Consider the following 5766-nt stretch of genomic DNA (forward strand, 5'->3'; position numbering starts at 1 on the left):
TTACAGGAATTCAGATGTGTGCATGAGGTATATCCTTCGCTGCTGCAGATAGCCTACAATTCTTTGCGTCGCCATAAACAACCATCAAATATTTTTTTATATTATTTGAAAAAATGGCACCATCGCCAGATGTTTTTTAAGCTGTTTTACCTCAAACAGATTGTGGTTAACAGGATTACAAGTGTTTAGAGCTTTTTAAACATTTAGAACAGTACATTGCTGTCAAGGCAATAAACATTTCATAGTCATTTTCAAGTTATAAATAATTTTCATTCATATAACTGGTGTGAGAGCACAACGAGGCTGAACATGTTGGCATAGCAACCTGATACTTCCTGCCTGTGTGTCCTACAAAGGACGTCTCATTTAATTCTGATCCAGCACACTCTGTATACTGCGATGTGTCCTCCGGAGGACGCATCCTTTAAAATTAAATGAAATGAGACACAGCTTATATATTTTTCTACTGCACAAGAGATGTGATCAACGAGCATAATTCAAATGACCATGTATGCAATTAGATAGTCCTTCAACCAATCACACAACAAGAGGCGTGATCAATCCTTCTCTATCCATAATTGTGTTAAACCGCCAATAGCGCGCAAGCTTGATAAGCCAGTCTGTGATTGGTTCCCGCAAATGTGTAACAGAAGCAGGATTAATTAATGAACAGGTTTCCAGCCTGAGCTCCAGGGGAAATCAAATCGCCGGCAGATCAGGCTGGGTTTACCCGGTCTAGAGACACACAGTTGTCATTCAACACTACTGGGATGAGGAAGAAGGAATTACTATAAATGACACATACTCATAACAATAAAATGAGGGGGAAGACTATATAATTTGACAAAGCTAATATGTAATTTATTTATGTCCATTAATCTTCCCTTTCTTTTCTCTTTTCATTCTTTTCTTTTCTTTATGTTCTGTTCTCATTCACACAGCAAGGTGACATTTAAGTTTAACCAAGCTTTTTATCTCTCTTTCTTACTCACAAATCTCAGAGCACACACACTAATCTCTATATGATTGGAAGCTAATGTTTCAGCAGCCTACAGAAGCAATATGAGCAGTAAAAGATTAGCTAGATTAGATCTCTCCAGATCCCCATGAGTGCCACCTTTGGCCCACAATTGAACTTTTTCTCTCACTTGCCCCCACATAGCACTGCAAACTAGCCCATAGTTGGAATAAAATTCTCCAGAAATTTAGTTAACCTAAAAATTTTAATTATTTAATTTAGCCATCCTCATGTCATTCTAATCCTCTATAACTTTCTTCCTTTGGCTCTACACAAAATACATTTGATGCGTTTTTACAGTAAAAGTCAGTTTTAAATACTTTTCGAAAGATTTCTATTTTAAGAAATGTGGTTCTTTCACGATTTTTTTAAATCAAAAATTCCAGAAAAAAATAAATCAGTTTCCACAAAAATATTAAGCAGCACTGTTTTCAACATTGATAATAATAAGAAATGTTTCTTGAGTCCCAAATCAGAATATTAGCATGATTTCTGAAGGATCATGTGACACTAAACACTGAATATTCAGCTTTGCCATCACAGGAATAAATTACATTTTGAATTGTACATTTCACAATCTTACATTTTTTACATTTTTTACTACTGTATTTTGACTTTGAAACAAAACAAAAAAAGATCCCAAATCTTTTAAACAGCAGTTTGTATTATTTTGTTCTCCACATAAATCATACAAGTTTGGTAGTGAGTAAATTATTTTTAGTTTTCAGTTTTTATGTCATTTTAGGAAGCTCATGAACATGGCATATATCTGTTTTAATAAATCTGCCATGTGTGCGTATGCACATTGTTTGTATTGAAAAGGTTCCACAAGGACCCAGTTGAGTAAGTGTTTATGAATACACAGAGCACTCGACCAGAGAGCATTCCACCACAAACAATTATAAATAAACTTGTGAAGAAAAATAGGAAAAAAGAGAAAAAGTGTGTGATGGCAGCATTATGAGCAGTGGTAATCACAGACATGATCATTTGGTGAATTACTACAGGTTTTAAGGCCAAATAATGCAACATCAGTTCCTGAAAACAGCTCCTGTATTCACTGAGTTTAGTGCCAAAAGATAATGTCAAAAACAATAAAAAAATAAAAAATAAAACATATCAAGTGGTTGAAGCGGATGGGTGACCAGCTGCATATTAAGAGCATAAACGGTGAATATGAATAACAGAGTAGTCATTTCCGTTTAATATGATTCACAATGTCAAACACACATGTATAAAAACACATTCTTCTAAAGAAGATTTTACTGACGTATCAAAGCTGACATTTAAAACCCTCACACTCAAGCTTGGGAAGGGAACTGACTTCAAAATGAGCTTTGATGCAGGGTTGAGATAGAGAGAGAAAGACTGTAAGCATGCGAGTGAGTGCACTGCAAGGAGTTGAGTTGGACCAGTATTTATATATATATTACAAATAGTACATTACAAATAGCAATGTATCCAAACTTTTGGCCTGTATATGTGTGTGTGTGTGTGTGTGTGTGCATATATATATATATATATATATATATATATATATATATATATATATATATATATATATATATATAAATATATATATATATATAAATATATATATGTCTAAGGGAGTCGCCATATTTGGCATAAGTTACCCTTATTTGCTTATTTGGCAGAAACACTTTACTCTAAACAGTGTGCAAATGTCACAGCAGTCGCTAAGCGAACGCACAGAGTAACATCATATTATCTTTTTAAGCACACTTAAATGTATCTGATATGATAAACAGAGCTGTGTTACCTCTGTGTCAAAACGCTGACAACTGTGTTCCTTCATAATAAAAGTCCTGCTGCTTGCGAGCTGTGTGTTGCGCAACAATCGCTTCAGCAGCCTTGGTCAGCTCCCTCAACACTCAGCCCTGCTCGATTCTGCGCTCAAACCTGGCATCATCAAACTATGCCTTTGTTTTGAATAAGCACCCTTTAGCTGACCGAAAAATTAAATAGTGTAGCTTTAAATCAGATCATGTAATTGAACTCAATTTTTGAATTGTAATTGATTTCAGTTTTTTTTAAACTCTACTCTGTACAATAAACAAAGTTTCAAGCAAACTTGAAAAGGATGCTTTGTGAGTTGTAAGTAGGGGTGCAATATTTCCAGACCAGAAAACCATGATAGACCAACTACAGTACATACAGTTCACTCATGGCGCACTGAACACCCCCTGCTAAGAAATTTTGTTCGAGCGCAAAAGCATGCAAAACAACTCACTAGTGTTCGCCAACAGTTTTCTTTGACAGAGAGACGAGCCACGTCACATGTGACAATGCACAAGATAAAATTTGCTAGCTTGGAAGTTGCATCCTCACGAAAGTTTGTTAAGTGTATTTGTGTTTTAAGGTTTGAACACTCAAGCGATTTTTGACTATTCAAGAGCAACAACATGCAAAACAACTAAATTCAGTGCTCGCACGTTGTTTTCTGTGACATAGAGAGCAACGTCTCAGACAGCACGAGAGACACTGCACAGAACGACCAGTAAGACTAATCGCTCTCTCTCACTAATGCATTCAAATAAATGTAATCTAACTGTGCCAATTTACTTAGAACGGGCACAAATCTGTAGGAAATGTTATGACCTATAGACCAAATAACTGATGAAAGACATCTGTTATGTCAGAGCAATAGCACTGTGGGTATAGAAATTCCAGCGCTACCAAAATAATACATATGCCGCAGCACTGCACAAAGATCTGACTTCGAGTCCCCCTTCAAGGACAGGGCTTTCTCAAGTCAACATCAAAGTTTGTTTACAAACTTTAGCCTCAATTTTCTGACTAGTCTGCATTGGAGGTATATTTATTTTAGTTTTCTAAGCTAAGCTGACTGCACTAAAGAGAAATGTGAAGCCAATGTATATAGTTAATAAAGATAAAGTCATTTTATGAATCCAGTGTTCTTTAGGATTGCTGGTGCCATGCTATGAACCCTGCCCCTACAGCAAACTGAACTGTGGCATTGTTATAACGTTACAACCTTAGTTGTAACATATATTTTGGCTCTTGTCGGCCCTGAAGAAATGGTATTTATTTAAAAAAAGTGAAAATTATGTTTTTCAAGACAGGTAGGAAAATGTAAAACCCATTTTTCAAAGCTGCCTGGGGCATCTGCAAGCAAATACAGATACACAAACATAGAATTTTTTACTATTTAGAAAGCAGCAAAAAGGTCTCTGCTCTTCCAAATAGATAAGTAGTTAATAAATTGTTTTTTTTGTTTGAGCAACATTATTTAAAAAATAAATAAAAAGTAACACTTCAAAGTGTTTCTTTAATTAGTTATAATGAACTAAGACTTAGGGCCCTATCTTGCACCCAGCGCAATTGACTTTGTACACCGACGCATGTGTCATTCCTATTTTGCACCCGCGCAAAGCCCGCTTTTCCCCAGAAACACGTCGCTAAACTAGTGAATGAACTTGCGCTCCCTGGGCGGTTCAGCGCAAAAAAGGAGGCGTGTTCCGGCGCAAACAATCCCTGGTGCTATTTTGCTGTTCCATTAAACAATTGCGCCACTGACCAGAAAAAACCTAGTCTAAAGTCAGTGGCGCGTTGCGCGTTGTTCATTATGCTATTTTAAGGGCACATGCTCGACCATAATGTATAGCGTGCACAACGCGCATACAACTGCTCATGTAATCTACACAGATGCAACAGTTATTTTTGCAAATCATAAATTGTAATCATAAATCATAAAGATGTCCTCTGCTGGCGTCAGGTCCTGAGTAGAGGCAGATCCACCTCCCGTTACACGGCGTGCCCGATTGATGCTGGCAAGCTTGGACTTTCCCTGTCTTCTGATGTCATTGTAGCTTGCGGCACTGGTGCGACGTCCTGGGGATGCCAGCTGATGAAACAATTGTGGCTATTTCCTCCCACGCCTTTTTAACCAACGCTATTTTGGGTGGGTTTCTCCCATCCCCATATAACACAACTTCTCTGTCTTTCACTGCTCTTACAAGAACATCAGTCTCCTTGGCTGTGAACCGCTCCTGGCGTGCGCCTGGTAAATACGCCATAATAATTGCAATCCATAATGGAACTAGCGCACCTGCTTTTAAAGGGAATGTTGGATGATGCTCTGATTGGTTTATTCACGTCACGCCCAAACCACACCTATGAATAATGAAGCTACTTCAGACCAACCCATTTTAGATTTGTGCCGGGCGCAAGAGCCATTTATCCCGCCGGGAAAATAGCAACAGCACCGAGACCCGCCCACAATGTTACTTGTGCTTCGCGCTTTGACACTTGCGTTTCAGATAGTTAAAATAGGGCCCTTAAACTTTTTCCCATCAATTATTAAATCTAGGTTATGCTTAGACATGAGGGAGTGCGGCACTGATACCAGTTTCTCAATTTAACATATTTTTCAGTCAGAAAGTGGAAAACCCAAAACTAAAATCTAAACCGCAAGAATAAATGGTATACAGGGCCATCGAAAAGAGAAAGCAAATGTAATTATGAGAGCTCAAAATTATGAGACTACATGGAACATTTATACAGATGAGCCTGCCGCTGTGCCAGCTAGTCTAGAGTCCCTCCCCTCTCTCTCTCTCTCTCTCTCTCTGCTGTCTGTTATTGGTTTGTGCCTTTGTGACAGCTGCTCCACTACTGCTCTCACCTCTTTCTGCTGCATCCCTCTATTCACAGACAGCAAGAGGGGGAGAGAGAGAGAGAAAGAGTGTGTGCATGTGTGAGAGGATCAC

General features: G+C 38.0%; 1 protein-coding gene across 3 annotated transcripts in view; it reads right to left on the minus strand.

Moving 5' to 3' along the window:
- cep89 (centrosomal protein 89) overlaps window positions 1–5766 on the minus strand; it is a 137092-nt gene that overhangs the window by 14712 nt on the left and 116614 nt on the right. The window lies entirely within an intron of this gene.

Source organism: Pseudorasbora parva, chromosome 1 (genome assembly GCF_024679245.1).
Source record: "Pseudorasbora parva isolate DD20220531a chromosome 1, ASM2467924v1, whole genome shotgun sequence".
In the NCBI taxonomy this organism is placed as follows: Eukaryota; Metazoa; Chordata; class Actinopteri; order Cypriniformes; family Gobionidae; genus Pseudorasbora; species Pseudorasbora parva.